The sequence below is a fragment of the Eptesicus fuscus genome, chromosome 2, assembly GCF_027574615.1.
Source record: "Eptesicus fuscus isolate TK198812 chromosome 2, DD_ASM_mEF_20220401, whole genome shotgun sequence".
In the NCBI taxonomy this organism is placed as follows: domain Eukaryota; kingdom Metazoa; phylum Chordata; class Mammalia; order Chiroptera; family Vespertilionidae; genus Eptesicus; species Eptesicus fuscus.
In genome coordinates this window covers 20,259,670-20,278,441 of record NC_072474.1, presented here as the reverse complement: position 1 = coordinate 20,278,441, position 18,772 = coordinate 20,259,670, and the positions used below count along the sequence as shown (strand labels likewise).

General features: G+C 35.1%; 1 protein-coding gene across 1 annotated transcript in view; it reads right to left on the bottom strand.

The window, feature by feature from the left end:
• Window positions 1-18,772, bottom strand: part of DNAJC1 (DnaJ heat shock protein family (Hsp40) member C1) — a 214,157-nt gene that overhangs the window by 167,370 nt on the left and 28,015 nt on the right. The gene's annotated exons all lie outside the window — the stretch shown is intronic.

Below are 18,772 nucleotides of genomic sequence, written 5' to 3'. Positions count from 1 at the left end.
TTGTGTTATAAAAAGGGTTGTTATGGCTTTTCATATCAAAACATCATACCCATTAGGATAAAACATTTATTTTTAAATGCAGTGTTTATGCTAGTCTATAAGAAAATAAACTTTATGAAATAACCCTAAAAGTTACTTCACTGGATTCTTTAAATATATATAAAAGATGTCCATTCTACATACCTAACAAAATCTAAGATGAATAATTAAATACTTAAAAATTTCAACTTTAATGTTTTACTGAACTAACTTATGTATCAGGTCTGGGATGAAAACATAAATCATAAAATATAGGTTAAAATAACCTGAAATCATGGATTTAATTCATATACATGTATTTTCATAATATATACATATTATATAAATATGTCATTGTACCTATTAAAGTTTTCTGTTCACAGGTCATCCTCAGCTACATGAATTTACTTAACTATCAATTATACTTTTATGCTACATTTAATTAATGTGTTAGCAAGAAGGCTAAGTCAAGAGTTTTCTTTAAAATATTAAAATATTTTTTAAAAATAAAATATCTAACTGATATTTATAGCATAGATGAATAGAACTGTTGAAAATTTTCTATATATTTCCTAATGTTTACAATGCCATTACTTCTTACTAATAACTCAATAATTATTTCTTCCTCAATGTGTCATAAAATATATTACAGACATCCTATATAATCCTATATAAAAGGGTAATATGCAAATTGACCCTAACAGCGGAATGACCGAGAATGACCAGTCACTATGACACACACTGACCAACAGGGGGCAGATGCTCAACGCAGGAGCTGCCCCCTGGTGGTCAGTGCGCTCCCACAGGGGGAGCTCCGCTCAGCCACAAGCCAGGTTAACGGCTGTGAGCACAGCGGTGGTGGTGGGAGCCTCTCCGGCCTCCTTGGCAGCACCAAGGGTGTCCGACTAGAGGCTTTGGCCCATTCCAGGCCATCAGTCGGACATCCCCCGAGGGCTCCCGGGCTGCGAGAGGGCACAGGCTGGGCTTAGGGACCCCGCCGAGTGCACAAATTTTCATGCACTGGGCCTCTAGTATATTATAATGATATCCACATAATATATAATTCACTCTACAGACTTTATATACACTTTGCCTTACTACATGACTTTATTATTTAGTTAACCTTGATTAATAAGCTACTAATTCACATAGATGTTTCTTTTTTAGGTATCAGCTAATTTTTAAGGATATATGTATTTTCAATCAACTATAATTTTTGTAGACCATCACACTTACATTTGAATGCAAATAAATTTGCTTCATAAATCAGAGCTATGTCACTTAAAAGCCTTAACAAATTTCATATTTAAAATTAAAATACTTTTACCATAAAAATTACACTAATATGGCCTTTCACTTAGTGTGATTTATCTTCATAAAAATTTAAAGGATACAGGAGACTATTTCAGAGGGTTTGTTCATTGATATTTTTTGCCTTTTAGCTTAAAAGTCATGGTGTTATCAGAGAAGTAATCATATTTTTTTCTTGCTTAATAATGAAACTTTTGGGGAAAGGGAATGGATCCAGGATCGGGAACAACACCAAGAAATCAACTACGTAGTACAACTTCATTAAAAGACTTTTTTGAAAAAATTGTGTGTCTTGGGAAAGTATTTCAATAGCTTGGGTAGCCTGATGACATAATATAAAATGAAACACAAATTATTTTACTATAAATAATTTCTTTTTAAAAGTAAAATAAAATATGAATTCTTTAATGCTGTAATAAATGAAAGGTTTAAGTAGCAACTAGAGAACAAATTTGTTTTTCTAGCTACTATTTTAGATAGTAATCATATTTTAGATAGTAATGAAAGCTATCCAATATTAATGTAAAATCAAAACTTGAACACAAGCCTGGCCAGCGTGGCTCAGTGGTTGAGCATCAACCTATGAAGGAGGTCACAGTCCAATTCCCAGTCAGGGCACATGCCCAGATTGAGGCCTCGATCCCCAGTGCAGGGCATGCAGCAGATCAATGATTCTCTCTCAACACTGATGTTTCTGTCTCTCTCTCCCTCTTCTTTCCTCTCTAAAATCAATAAAAATATATTAAAAAAACAAACAAAAAAACTTGAACACAAGTAGAAATACAACAAACACACATAATGGGATTGACAGACATAATTGACAGACGTAATCTGTATTGTTCAGTCTGTGTTAATAGCAGCAGCAGTGCCGGTGCTTTTTCTTGTCTATTCATAAAATATTTTGACAAATTAAAAGGTTTTTATTAAGCACTATAATAAATCCTACATATTTCCTTAGGCTTATTTTATTTTCAACATATGGTTTAATAAAAATCTGTTAAGTAGATTACATTTCAGGAAAATTTATTTTTAAAAACTAGCTTCCAAAAAGAAAGAACTTTATTGTCTTTTTCTACTTGATTAAATTATTTTTGTCTTATTGATAATGACTTTTACTGTTAATGAAGTTTAAAGTACTAATGCTGCAAGTGAGTATAATACTCTAAATAAAACTGTAAGTGTTAAGTCAATAGAAATGCGTTATTGCAGATTTTGGTGCTAATACCTGCAAAAGCAATCTAAATGAATTTTAAATACTCAAGATGATACTACCTAGCACCAACTGAATAAAAAGCAGAAAATGCAACTCAGCAACCTCAAGGTAAAATAGAGGAAATTTTCCTCCACCAAATTTATGCCAGTTTTAGATTTGTTTGTATGTAGTTAATAACAACTGCATACTTTATTCTTTATCCTTAAAAAAAAGTTTTAACATGTAAAATTAACTTGATATATAACCTATTTCTTCACAGGACAAATGCTTCTGAGAAATGGAGAACGGTTCCGTTTTCCTTTGTCAAGAGAAGTTTCCTTAAGTTACAGTTGGAGCTGAAACTTAACCATAATTATTTTAAAGGAATTTATTTAAATAGTAACTACTATTACAAGGTTATCATTTACAGACATTCGTAAAAGCATAAAGTTTTGATTTGCAAATTGCTTATCCCCGAGAAACAGACCTTATCTTTTCAAATCCATTTCATTACGAAATTGAAAGCGAATTTAATGCAATTATTTGGTTTAGGTTTTAATAATAAAAGGAGACACTTGAAAAATTATGAAATGTTGCTGAAATGTTCCCTTTAAACATAAATGTTCCCTTTAAACCAGAGTCCTAAAACTTAGTAAAGTAAAAAACAAAGCAAGACATGGCTTTCTGGGAGATTGTTACTACTGAGGTTATTAACAATCAAATTATGTTGCAAATTTAGCTAACTTCTTATACAACCTGAAATGAATTTGCTTAGCCAAAAATAAAATAAACTGTTAACTAACACTATAATTAAATGTAATTGTAAAGAGTTAATGGCAACTACTCTGTTTCAGGAAGCTTTATGTCTCAATAGAGAAAAAGAATTTTATTCAAGAAACTAAAAAAAAAGTAAAACCACCACAAATCATTTTTCATGCTTCTTATATGATTCTCCAGTTAGACATTCTCTTTCAACATAAAACATTTATGTCAATATCAAACCAAATACTACTGATGGTTTCCCTCTAACATTTTGAGTGCCAAAAATACCAATTATAAACCAATAGCACACACTTACTGAAATAATTTATAAGACATCACAGTTCAGATAATGGTATACTAGTAGGAAGGTAAGAAAATTTACTTCTTGTTTTGAGTTTTCTTGTTATTCTAAAAGAAGTAGAAATTAAGATCAACTGTATATTGAAAACATTAACATCCACTTTTTTCTAATGAAAATAACCACCTCACTTTGATACAGTGTAATAATAGACTATTTCACTATAAAAGGAAAACATTTCTGATGAGAGTAAGAATATTTACTAAAGAACATGTATGTTCTTTAAGAGAATATTTGGCATAAAATTTCATAAATGTTGATTAATTTAAATTAATTTTAATTTTTTTAAATTGGAGAATTGGAAAAATATTTATGTTCTCTGAAGAACATAAATGATAATAGGCATAACAATTAACAAGATAGATGGTCACATTTAATTATGGTACAATATTGATTTTTAAGCACCTGATTTCCTATTAATAAAATGTTTTTTTACTAACCTGTTAGATATGCAAGCTCATTCTAATTGTAGTTAGGACCATTTGGCTAACACTTTTAACATACTTTCAATAAATGTTGACAATGAAATAGAAATTTAAGATACTAATAACCATTTCTCAAATTACTGATGGAGTTGGTGAATTCATCTCCCTAATTACAACTGATATAAATTCATCCTTAAATATTTTTAAAAAATCAATATACTATGTAAAACAATATAAAGCACATATTTGGAAAGATATAGCAAATATTCTCCCTTAGAAAGTACTGAAGCTCCATCTAGAGGCTTTCCCCCCATTACTGTCACTTGCAATAAAGTAATAGCACCTAGAAATGTGAATAATATTAAAATGTCAGAGATTTCTTTTGTATCTATCCTTTTGTTATTCATAATGAGTCCTTCCCCTAACCTTCTTGGATAGCTCCAGCTCCATCACTGCCATCAAGTGGTAAAAAACTAAAACTGAACTTAAAAAAAAAAAAAAAAGGAAGAAAGCAAGCAATGAAAGACAGAAAAAGAAATTGATGTTCTCCATACCACTCACACAGTCTTTCTTAGTACAAGAAAGTTTTTTTTTCTGTGCCATTTATTATGTTACTAAAATTATAGAGAAAATAAATTTTCCAACTGTTTCTAAAAAACAGCAGTACTATCCATTGTAAATCTGATTTTTTCCTAGATATTTTTATATTTGTAAGGTATATAAAAATACTGTGAATTAAGTTTTTATTTAGTTTAATAATACTTTAATATAAGGACAGTTTATTAATTACTTCACTGCCAGGGAGAGCAGAGACAAACAAAAAAATTACTTATGATTAATGAATTTTGTAGGACATTGCACCAGTTATTAAAAGAAGAAACAAAACCAAGATGTGACTGAAGTATTTTCTATTACCTCTGAAAATAACCCCAGTTTTAATAAACTGAACACATTACAATGCTTCCCCAAAATGTCTTCATCAGCCTGTGAATGGAGAAGGATCAGAAATGGATTTTTAACGTTGAGGAAAACTAAAGGTTTAACCATGAAGAAACAAGTCTGGAATTCAATTCAAATAAAAATTATTTAATATCTTTTCTTTCTCTTATGAACATGTACTTCCAGAATTATGTTATAGGAGTTAGGACTTTCAAGAGAAGAAAAACTGCACCTACAGAACCTAGGGGAAAGGACCAATGAAATAATGTCTCAGGTTCAAGGAATGCTGCTCTGCGAGACGCATCATCCCTCACAATGTGTTCTAAATGAGCAATTTATGTGTGAAATAGTATACCGGAGTGTAGTTAACAGAGTAAGTCTCATAATCTTGCTAACGTAGTAAATCACATAATGTGGGGGAAACTCAAATTATGGGACTAATAAGAATTTTAGAATGCTCTGATTTTATTTTTTTGATTAGTTTGTAATTTTTACTGACTTACTTGTTTACAAATCAGAGAAATTGAAAAATCTGTAACTTTAATTGTAGGTATGAATTCCATGTTAAATTAACAAGTGCCCTCGGCGGTCCCGGATCTGTCTCTTGCTTCAACAGTGTTTGGACGCAACAGACCCAGGGGCACCCCTTCTTCCAGCCTCCGACCACTCTCCTGCGTCTCATCCCGTCACCACCTTCAGAACCACCTCCGGGACAGCCAACACACGGGTTTTTTCTACCTTAACTCCTTATTGCTGAACAACCAAGAGCTCCCAAATTCGTCAGAATTATTCCACCCAGGTGAAGACTGCGGTCAACTGCCTGGCCAACCCGCACCTGCGGGCCTCCTACACCTACCTCTCTCTGGGCTACTATTTTGACTGTGACGATGTGGCTCTGGAGGGTGTGGGCGGAGAAGAAGCGCTGAGCATCTCTTAAAGTGGCGGCCACAGGATGTGCAGAAACTTTCCAAGATGAGTGGGGCAAAACTCAGGACGCCATGGAAGCCGCCCTGGCCTTGGAGAGGAACCTGAACCAGGCCCTTTTGGAGCTGCAGGCCCTGGGTTCTGCCCGTGCAGACCCTCAGCTCTGTGACTTCCTGGAGCACCACTTCCTGGATGGGGAAGTGAAACTGACCAAGAAGATGGGTGACCACCTGACTAACCATCCGCAGGCTGGCTGGCCCCCAGGCTGGGCTGGGCGGGTATCTCTTCGAAAGGCTCACCCTCAAGCATGACTAGGAGCCTTTGGAGCCCAGAGGGCTTTCTGAGGCCCCTCCGCATCCCCCTGGTGTCTCTGGCTTTTACCTGAGCCTCTTCCTGAAACTACTAGCCATTCTTTTAACCACCCTGGAGCCCTCTCCCATGCACTGGACCAAATGAAACAATAAAGCTTTTTGCAGAAAAAAAAATTAACAACAAAACTATAACTGCCAACACTTACCAAGTTCCTACCTAGGTGCCAGGCACTATTTGTTTAGAATGTTTACATAGTCTCTCAACAATCCTATAAGGCAGGTACTATTAATGTTACATAGATAGGAAACTGCGGCACAGAGAGGTTAAATAACCACCCGCAGTCACACATTAGGTGGCAGGGCTGACATATGAACCGAAGCAGTTGCCTGGGTAGTCCTCCCTCTTAACGACTCTCAAATAAGACAGGCTTTCTCAACACTGGCACTACTGACATTTGGACCTGATAATTCTTTATTGGAGATGGGGTGGGGCTGTTCGGTGCATTATGGGATGTTTAGCAGCACCCCTGAACTCTTATTACCAGATGCCATTAGCATCACTACACCTACTCCACATTATGATAACCAAAAATGTTTCCAAACGTTGCCAAATTTCTGGGGGAGGTAGAGTTGGGGGGACTGCTCCCAGTTGAGAATCACTGATATAAGATAACCATTTTATCTGTTACAATACTGGAGAAACAAATGATGACCAATTTATATGAAATTAGTTTTCCTCAATTTTAAATTATTTACCACAATTCAGAAATTTAAATTCTACAAATGATTTAGGATTGTAATACTCTAAGTCTTACTACTTAGGGGGATGACATGTTATATAATTTAAAACCATAATATGAGGAGCAAACTTCATAATGCAAGATTTGTGTAGGCAAATATGAAAATACTAGTGGCTCTGTGCGAGCAGCTCGCTGCCGCGTGCCTCAGCTGCCTGCCCCGCCCACCGCCGCTCATAGCTCGCTGCCCCGCCCTCCTGTAGCTCTCTGCCACTTGTAGCTCACTGCCCCGCCCTCCTGCTGATCAGTCGTTAACGCGTCATGGCATAACGACCATTTGCATCGACCATTTGCATATTACCTCTATTATATAGGATAAAGGAGATATGTAAATTTAATCCAAATTTATACGAGTTACTTTTGGCAAATGGGACTAAGAAACAAAGAATGGGAATATCACCTTTTACTTTATGTATTTACTAGAGGCCCGGTGCACAAAATACATGCATGGGTGCAGTCCCTAGGCCTGGCTGGCGATCAAAGCATGAGTGCTGGCGTGGACGGGCAGGTCCCAGCTGACCGCAGGGCCCTGGGCAGCACCTGGGCCCCCAGGCCCCTGTGTACCCCCCTGTGCCTGAGTCATGGTGCCTGAGTCCCCATGCAGAGATGCGGTGAGTGTGGCCAGACGCCATGGTCTGGAGTGCAGGGTGGGCCTCTAGGCCCCCCAGCAACGCCGCACGGTAGCTGGGTGGGCAGCGCGCTCTCTCCCGGCAGGCCTCGCAGACCAGCTCCTGCACCAACCCACGGGGAAGCCCGACTGGCCCCTGGGGTCCTGGCGGCTGTGGCCTGGCTTACCCAGCAGAGGCCACGTGAGTGCGGGGCAGGCTCCTCGCGGGCATCCGGCACTTGAGCACGGGGGCTTCCCTGGCGAGTGAGCCCCGGTGTCCTGGGGGAGGGTAGCAGGGGGAGTGAGAGCAAGCTTGGCGGACACCCTGCATTCTCAATGCACCTCCGTCCCCATCACCCCCGCCCCCCAGTAGCCAGTGAGAAGTCACAGTGTTGCTGACGCCCACCATGTTCCACAGCCCCCTGGTGGTCAGTTCATGTCACAGTGAGCGGTCGAACTCCCGGTCTCCTGGTGCAACTCCCAGTTGAACGACCACCCGAGGGGACAATTTGCATATTAGGCTTTTATTATATAGGAAGGATGTATTGTATTCATTTTTTCAAACAACATATTGGATTTTTAGAATCCAAATTTTAGGGAAAACTTTTGCTTTGTGACATTAGCATTTCAGTTTCACTTATTAAGTAAGCTGTTTTCACTGGTTTCCCCACATTTTCCATAATATATGCTAATGTAGGAAATATACCAAATTCATAATAAAATTCATAAAAATAATTGTGCCCTAGCCAGTTTGGCTCAATGAATTGGGTGTTGGCCTGCAGACTGGAGGGTCCCAGGTTTGATTCCAGTCAAGGAAGGGCACATGCCTGGGTTGCAGGCTCGGTCCAACGTGCAGGAGGCAGCCAATCAATGATTCCCTCTCATCACTGATGTTTCTATCTCTCTCTTCCTCGCCCTTCCTCTCTGAAAAAAAAAAAAAAAGTGCCCAATTAGTCAAAAATATTAGATAGTTAACCATGGGTTTGAAAGCTAGTAAACTGAATAATAATTAAGCAGACACTAGAGGTATATATGTTTTTAAGAGTGTTGCTTAAAGATGTGTATAAAAGTGGGTGTAAATTTTTCTTTTCAAGCAATCCTTACTTATTTTGTGAATTTTTTGCAATAACATCATTTTGCCAATCCCCAATTATAGCAAGGTTTCTTTCCAGTTACTTCTGATTATTCAGGAATCCTTTAAAGAAAACACAGAGTGATAAGGGCTACTCTATTTACTTAACTTTAAATACTCTCATTGTCATCTTTCTTTTCCTCCATTTTCCTACTTGTTTTTACTATTACAAATTAAATTATACACATTACATTGTATCTGCTTCTTTTAGTCAGTATCTGTAACAATTTCCCATTTTGTTTCATAAATTTAGTAAAGTATTGTGCATATTTATGTTCAATGTTCTACTTATTCTCGGTTGGTTCTTGCAATGATTTTGTACTGCATCAACTTGGTAATTAAATATATTTTTAAAATGTTTTTTATTGATTTTTAGAGAGAGAAAAAAGAGGGATAGAAAGAAACATCATAGATAGAAACATCAATGAGAGAAACATCATCAATCGGCTGCCTCTTGCACGCCCCCTTCTGGGGATTGAGCCCACAACCAGGGGCATGTGCCCTGACTGGTAATCGAACTGAGATCGCCAGGTTCCATGGTTGATGCTCAACCACTGAACCACACCAGCCGGGCTGGCAATTAAATATTGTTTACATTTTTTACTTTCTCTATCTACACTGCCTTAATTTAGGGTCTGATCTTTTTCTTTTCGATTGTTTAGTCTCTGTATTTTTCCTTTCTATGAGCTAAATAAGTAACACATAAACAAATCTTATAAAAAGTTAAATAACACAGGTTAAATAAAACATTCTCCTTAACTACCCTCCCCCCCAAGCCCCATTCCCCCAACAGAAATAAGTATTGTTTTTGGTGTGGTGCATATACTTCTAGACCTTTCTTATTTTATTATTGTTTTTTAAATGCATTAACACTCATATATGTGTACATATAAAAATGTTCCACTCTGTGTTATAGCATCATTAAGCAAAACACATCCCTTGAATTAAATAAAGACTTCTGAATTAATGCCTGCTTCTGTACATCCACATATTTCTTTGCTGGGCTTTGTTATAATATTTTCATGCAAGATATGCTAGTTAACACCAATTATCCCTAGAATTTGGCTTACTATGGGAAACACTTAAGTGCAAATAGCATTTGTAAAACACTATTTTAATGCATAAATGATAAAAAATAGGGACCTGAAACGATAGTATTAAAAAGTATAACCAAAATATTATCCACATAATATTAAAACATTAATCAGAATGATTAAAAAAATAAGGGTTTATTTTCTCTCTGGTGCACACTTATTTTATAATAGTTTTTTTAAAAAAAATATATATTTTATTGGTTTTTCACAGAGAGGAAGGGAGAGGGATAGAGAGCTAGAAACATCGATGAGAGAGAGACATCGACCAGCTGCCTCCTGCACCCCCCCCCCACCAGGGGATGTGCCCGCAACCAATGCACATGCCCTTGACCGGAATCGAACCTGGGACCTTCCAGTCTGCAGACCGACACTCTATCCACTGAGCCAAACCAGTTTCGGCTATTTTATAATAGCTTTAATGAAATATAATTTACAAACTACAAAAGTCACCTGTTTTAAGTGTAAGTGGCTTTTTAGTAAATTTATAGTTGTGCAACATTACATAATTCAATTTTTAGATATTTCCAATACCCCAGAAAAATCTCTCATACCCATTTCTATAGATTTTCCTTTTCTGGACACTTCATATAAATGGAAAAATAAGGTTTTTCTGATAAACTTAAGTGTCAGAATTAGCAGCAATTTTTTTTTTTTTTTTTGCATAAAGATTTTGCTGTTGAAGTTCTTTCTAAAAGATATTAACATAATTTGTTCATTTGGTAATGATAGTATGAATATATCTTAACTATTTTTCTTCTTTTCCTCCTTACTTTCCTTCCTTTTGCAAGTTTTCACTATTATGTAGATCATCACTCTCAACAGACCAGTTTTTCAGTATAGTATGCATGGAAGGTATAACAATTGACTTTCTACATTACATAACCTGATAGTTTAATGAAAAACAAAACAGAAATCCAACATATGAACATATCATCCTTGAGATGTTTTTAGTTTTTCCTAAATGTGAAATACATTTTTGAAAAATGATGAGGAATTTATTTAATACAGGTCTTCTAAAATTTGGAATTCTATCTCCTAATATAATTCAATCTTCCAAAAACTTGTAGTGTCACCCTTGACTCCTCTTTCACTCACAGTCCACATCCAATTCATTAGCAAATAGACTGTGGTTCCATTATCAAAAGTATACTCAGAATCTGAACACTAACACCTCCACCATTACCACAATGGTGAAAGCCATCATCCTTTTTTCCTTGGATTATTACAAAATCTCCTAACACATCTCACTTCAGCCCTTGTCTGGCCACTTCCCTCAGCAATCTGTTTTCAGCACAGCAGCCAGACTTAAACAAAAAACAGATCCAGTAAAAAGCCTCCAACAGCTTTCCATTTCACTCAGGTCAAAAGTCCTTACTGGTTAATTTAGGAATTACAATGAACATCTTAAGCTAGTAACCAAGTTTAACTTATAACAACCTACATAACCACTATGAAATAACCAAAAAAGAAATTTAAAAAGAAGTAGGGAATAAAAATGTGATGCTACCAAACAATCAACTAAATAAAAATACAGGCAGGAATTGTGAAACAAAAACATATAAGATATAGAAAACAAATAGTTTCAAAAGGGCAACCACAGAAGGGGAGATATTTGCAAATCATATATCTGATAAGGGTTTACTACCCAGAATACACAAAGAACTCCTACAACAACAATAAAAAGACAATCCTGTTAAAAAATGAGCAAAGGACTTGAATAGACATTTCTCCAAAGAATGGCCAATAAGTACAAAGATGCTTAGCATCACTAATAATTAGGGGAATGTAAATAAAAACCATAATAGATACCACTTCGGAACTACTCGAATGGCTATAATTTAAAAAATGAAAAATATGAAGTGTAGACTAGGATGTAGAGAAATTGGAATCCTTATACTATACACTAGAGGCCTGGTGCACTACATTCGTACACTGGGGGTGGGGGGTCCCCTCAGCCCAGCTTGTGCCCTCTCGCAGTCCATCGTCTCTGCTTTATTTTTCTCCAGGCCATTTAAACTACCTGGGATATATATATATATTTCACTTATTTATTATCATTCTCTTCCACCAAAATGTAAACACCCTAAGGGCAAAAATGTTGTCTGTTTTGGTCAATGCTGTATCCCTAAAATAGTGCCAGGCACATAGTAAGCAGTTACAAAATCAGTGTTGGAGAAATAAATACTGTAGTGAGTTATTATAATCACCAAAAAAACTAAAAATGGAAGTCCCATTTGACCCAGTGATCCCATGTCTAGGAATATATCCCAAGAAACTAGAAACACCAATCAGGATATATGCACTCCTATGTTCATAGCAGCACAATTCACCATAGCTAAGATTTGGAAACTGCCTAAGTGCCCATCAGCAGATGAGTGGATTAAAAACTGTGGTACATCTACACAATGGAATACTACGCTGCGTAAAAAAAAGAAGGAATTCTTACCATTTGCAACAGTATGGATGGAACTGGAGAGCATTATGCTAAGCAAAATAAGCCAGTCAGAGAAAGATAAATATCACATGATCTCACTTATTTGGGAATATAATGAACAATATAAACTGATGAACAAAAACAGATTCAGAGACAGAGAAGCATCGATCAGACCATCAAACCTCAGAGGGAAGGTAGGGGAGGATGGAGGTAAGGGGGGGAGATCAACCAAAGGACTTGTATGCATGCATATAAGCCTAACCAATGGACACAGACAGCAGGGGGGTAAGGGCATAAGTGGGGGGTGGGAGGGCAATGGGGGGGGGAGGTTAGGACACATATGTAATACCTTAATCAATAAAGAAAAAAAAGACTATTGATCAATTACCAAGACTTGCCACTTCTTAAACCTTCCTCACAATTGAAGAGGATTCTAATTTTACTCTTAAGTCTATTCCATCCATCTAGGGTGCAATTAAAGCCTGTTACTTTATTACTTTAAAAAATTTTTTGCTATTTTTAATTTAGCTTTTGTCATAGTATTTTTTACAGTATCTCTCAGATATTTTTAACAGCTTTTTCTTAAGAATAATTTACATATCACTTATTTTAAATGTAAAATTCAATAAATTTACCCAGTTGTGCAACCATCACCACAATCCAGTTTTAAGATTATCATCCAAAAAAGTTCCTTCATTCATTTGCAGTAAATCCCTACTCTGACCCCCAACTCAAGGCAAGCACCAATTTACTTTGTGTCTCTTTAGTTTGATCTTTTCTAGAAATTTCATATAAATAGAATCATTCAATATGTAGTTGTATGTGTCTGGCTTCATTCACTTAGTACAATATTTTGAGGTTTATCCATGTTGTTCCATGTATCAGTCACTCTTTTTAAAAAAAATTGTCTGACCTTACCATATTTTAAGCACTTCATTACTTTCTGGCACCAGTGTCCCCAGCCCTGGACTCAACCATTTCTCCAGGTAACCCTGGATTTTTAATGTACTCATTTGAGTTTTTATTTCAATTTTCTTTTTCATTTATAGATGTACAAATCTGTCTGGTTATTCTTTAAAGGGTATTAGTTAGGAAACAGGCTAAGCTCCTGTAACAAAGAGATCCTAAAATACAGTGGCTTAAATACGACAAGATTGTTTCCTTCTCATGCAATAGTCTAGAATTAAGCAGTGCATAGCTGAGGGGCAACTCAACATATATTTCAATCTGTGTCTAAATCAGACTCTGTGGAGTTTATTTCATCAACTAACAGTACACAAGAAAGAAACAGTCAGGGGGAACTACATAGGCATTCCTTCTTAAGGCAAGCCACAGAAGTGCCACACATGACTTCTCTTAATCATCCATTGCCTCAACATCAGTACAGGCAACACAGGCTTCAAGGGAAGTTACTAGAAGTATGGTTGGCAGCCACACACCATTGTATCCCTCTATGACCTAGGACATCTTGGTAGATCACTAGCACAAGAGACTCTTATGCCAATTACAGACCAGTTCAAATTAAATTCCCCACTTGAGGTTTTGTCCTATATGGGTAACATAACTTAGGACCACAAACTTTCATGAAGATTCACTTATGGTTACAAAATCTCAGGGGAGATGTTTTTGTCTCTATGGAGCACCAGGCTGGAATATATTGACACTCTGAGGAATGCTAATTTTTATGGCAGCTGAGCCATGCATTTAATTTTTTCTTCATATTTTCTTCAGTATTTTAGTGTTTCAATCAAGGGTATTACTCCGGATCATTCTATCCCACTATAAACCATATCTGTGTAAAGTGGTGATAACTTATTGAATGATCAAAAATGTTACAAAATACACAATAGTTTTATTCTAATGGTTGCAAAATGTATCACTTCAAAATCTACAATTAAAATCATTAGGTTCTAAACAATTGAAAGGTTAAAAATAACTTAGCCTCAAGTTTCCAAAATGACCCATGACATACAACATCATCCTTTAATTATAAATACATAATATTGGAATAGTTTTATATTGTACCGATAACTAAAGTTCAATCAGAAAGTTTTTCCAGAATTTTCACTCAGCCATTTGCTAAATTTATTATTGTCTTTTCCTTTCTACAAGTTACTACTTCTTGTAAAAGAAATATACCAGGAACTCATTAAAAGTACATTCTTAAAAAATATATATATTTTTTATTGATTTCAGAGAGGAAGGGAGAGGGAGAAATAGAAACATTAATGATGAGAGAGAATCATCAATCGGCTGTCTCCTATACCCACTGTGGACCAAGCCTGACCGGGAATCAAACTGTGACCTTCTGGTTCCTAGGTTGATGCTCGACCACTGAGCCAAACCAGCCAGGCAAAAGTACATTCTTATAAAACCTCATGACCACCTTCCTTATAAGGGGCTGCTTCTCTCACAGATAAGAAAACTAAGGGTTAGAGAGCTTATGCTACTTACCTAAAATCATGCAACTGTGTTTGAGCAACCCAGCTTTGAGCTCTTGGCGGCTATGCTATAAAATGAACATCTTCCCCACACTTGAAGCTCTTTAAATTCAGGATGCATCCTAAAATTGTTGGCATATTACAATCACAGTTGTAGTAATACTAAGGGCAATAACGAGGCAGCTGTCACTTCCTGTGCAAGCACAAACCAAAGCACCAGCACCAAAACTTGCAGAATTTGAGTTGGGAGAAAATCTAGGTGATACTGGAGCATTCTTTTAACTTGTACAAATCAAAATTTGTGAGAGAGGTGAGGGTGAGGGAAATCAGACATAGTTAGCAACATATCCAAAGTGGGTATCAAAAATAGGTTAGTGCCACATAACTGCAAATTTTTGATTCTTTATAGAAATGCTGCACAGAGAAGAACTCCATGTGGAAAAACTGAACATCATACCTGAGTCAAAAATGATTCAAAAGAGCTGGATTCTGAATATAAAGAACTTCAGCAATCCCTTAACCAATTTATTTCACATATATTTTCTTTTTCAGGTATGTGCAAAAGTTATAAATAATAAAACCTATGCCTTAGGAATTCTGATAGTTATTTTGATAAATATAAACATTGTAAATAGTAAAAAGCTTTGGCAGTATGTTTTTCTTTTAAGCAGTATATAAAATAATGGTGCAAAATGCTATGATAGCAAAAACAGTGTTTATTATATAATTTACTATAAGACACTGTAATATTGGGCTGCAGATATGACATCAAAGAAATCATACTCCATTTCCTTAACTCCATCTTTGCATTATGTTGGACAAAAATCTCATAATTAACCCCTATCATAGCATTGGCACTTTCCCAATTTTTGCACATTCATAATAAAATGTAATTTTTTTTCTGCTGAGTTTCCAATTTACTCAGTTCCTGATTTTCTTTATGTCTTAACCTATATATAATTTTCAAGACTTGGAGTAAGAACTAAAAATATTTTAGGCAATTAAGTTACTTCCTTAAATTATCACTGTTACCATGAATATTTTAAATAATTTCATTGATTTCTACTAGCATTTCTTGCTACTCAGCATTTTGGTATTTCTAAGTTTTCCTGATTGGGCAGATTTATTACAAACACAAAGTAAAAAAATATATATAATTCAAAGTTATATTAATTTAATTTTTTACTATCAAATAAAAATGCAACAAAAACTACAAATTAGGTAAATTCACTTTTTTTGTGGCCCTCCAAATTTTATTACTCTGAAACTAAATTATCTAATTAGTCTCCTCTTATACTAAAATATTTAAAGGTCAGTAGAAAAAAACCAACAAAAAAAATCCACATTTCTCAATAGGTATTAAAATATAAGTGTTATAACTAGGAGTGAAAGAACTAATTTATTGTATATTTTTTCTTTATGTCAAACAATGATTTATCTTGACAACAATATATTTCACCTTTAGAAGTCAAAATCATTTCGAAGAGTTAAATCTTGTCCTTCTCTTTCCTATATTTTTATGATAACCAATTTATTTGAGACATATTGAAGGCCTATGAGAAATTAAAAAAAAAAGGACATTTGGAAAAGAATTTGAACTTCTGAATAAGACACATTATCCTAAAAAAATTGATATAAGAAAAACAACACAGAGACATTTTTAAAAAGCTCCTTCCTTTATAAAACATGATATGGTATAAAGAAAAAATTTTTGATAACTTGTCATAACTGATTTCTGTCCATGTCAGTAACTCTTCTAAAACTTATTTGGAAAATATCTTGGAGTTTGAAGTCATAATTCAAATTACTTCTGTTGTAAATAATCATTAAAACTAAAGAGCAAATGATACACATCAATGTAAGCCCATCAACTTCTCTTTCTCCTTTATCTCATTTATTCTACACACATCTACATAAAATTAAGTACTCTGCTGTAGTTGTTAACCGATACAAAGTATGATATAGTTAGTCTTTGTTTTATTTTCAAGGAAACTTTTGTAAAATACAATATCAATGAATTACTGAAAAATAAATTAAAAAAACAGGATATAAAACATAACCTGAAATTTTGCTATTATTAGATTAAATAGGCATAATATCTGTCAAACTGCCATAAATTTTTCTAAATGCTTACTCTCAATTTCTGTATTTAAAAATATATATTTTTATTGATTTCAGAGAGGGAGGGAGGAGAGGGGAGAGAGAGAAACATCAGAGACCAAGAAAGAATTAACACCAATATTAAATAGAAATTAGTAGTTAAAATTTTATTCAAGTGTTAAATATTCCATAAATTTGCTGTTTAAGAGTATATATTGTAATCTAAAATAAATGCACTGAATATGACTTTCTTCTTAAATTAAAAAGCAGCATTATCACAGTTGAAGTTGAAGGCAAGTACAACATTTGAATGATATTTGAGCATGCAATTAGTTTAAGAGAAAAAAAAGCGGGTCTTGAAAATAAAAGAAACTACAAATTTAATCTGATCTGTCTGCTTTTCCTCAAGAATAACATTGGTTGTCAAAGTAGTCCTATAAATAATTCCTACTCCTCCAGTAAAAACACTACTTGCTTTCAAAGAGTGGGAAAGAGGCTACAGACATGGACAGCATAAATGGACTGATGATCATCCACTGGTTTTAATCCAGAATTACTTCTACTACATAACCCTATCTTTAGTACATAAGAATAGTTACTGGTATACTTCACGTTCTACATTAAGAAAACAGAAATAAGGCAATTGCAGGTTGAAAACATGAAACAGAATCAGAGTGCATAAATAACTAGTAAAAAGTCTTTGCTTAAAAAATAGAAACCTGAAAGGCTCTTCAAAATGACACCGTCTTTCAAATGAGCTTCCTATATTTTTACAGCTTTATAAACCACATACTTAACTCAAGAAAGTAATATTAAAGGCTGGCAATTTATGCAATAAGCCTTACTATTAATAAATCCAGAAATGATAGTGGGGCACTGAGCTTCTCTCTCCCTCTCTCTCAAGAACAAGGCTACCTGTTATTGGATGTGTGCTCTAATTTGTCCATTTTCTAAAAATCAAAATTCCCATAACACAAATCTTGTTGCTTCTGATTCTTGAACTGTAATAATTAAAGAAGTATAGCCTTTCCTATGTGACTCCTGAAGACAAATCTAGCACCAGTAAATAAAAACAACAGGTATCAGGTTAAATTTTAATAATCAATACTAACAATGAAAAATACTATCTAGGAATAAAGTGAGTATATCTCTCTTACCAGAGAAAATAAAACAGAAGGTAGACAGCCACAACAATTAAACAAAAGTATTTTCAAATGTTCAAATCTTTAATACTAAGATTCTATTAGTCCACAGTGGTCCTAACAAAGGGATGAAATATTTCCTAGAACTTGGCTAGAACTCATCTCTTCTACAACAGAAAACAGAGGCATGAAAGATGGAATTTTGCTGAAATTAATCAAAATCCAGACACTGAGGGTATCAGTAGTCCTTAAATATGCTGTTTTAGCCAAGGTTACTCATATTGGGCAAGAGAATTATGTTCTAAAATTTTAGACAAGTCTGAATATAACATAATGTGGCATGTTTACTTAACAAAATTATTTTTAATAATTATTAAGGCCATGCAGTTTTATATTCACTACTTAAAAAAAAAAAAAAACAGGAAAGCATTAGCATGGATTATAGAGATAAAAGTTCCTTTAGTTTGAAATAAAATTAGCGCCGAAACCGGTTTGACTCAGTGGATAGAGCGTCGGCCTGCGGACTGAAGGGTCCCAGGTTCGATTCCAGTCAAGGGCATGTGCCTTGGTTGCGGCACATCCCCAGTGGGGGGTGTGCAGGAGGCAGCTGATCGATGTTTCTCTCTCATTGATGTTTCTGACTCTCTATCTCTCTCCCTTCCTCTCTGTAAAAAATCAATAAAATATATATATTAAAAAAAGAAATAAAATTAGCAATCTACCAACCAGATGGGTCTTAACATTTTTCTGTTTAGTAAGCAGGCAATTTATGCTCAACCTTAGTA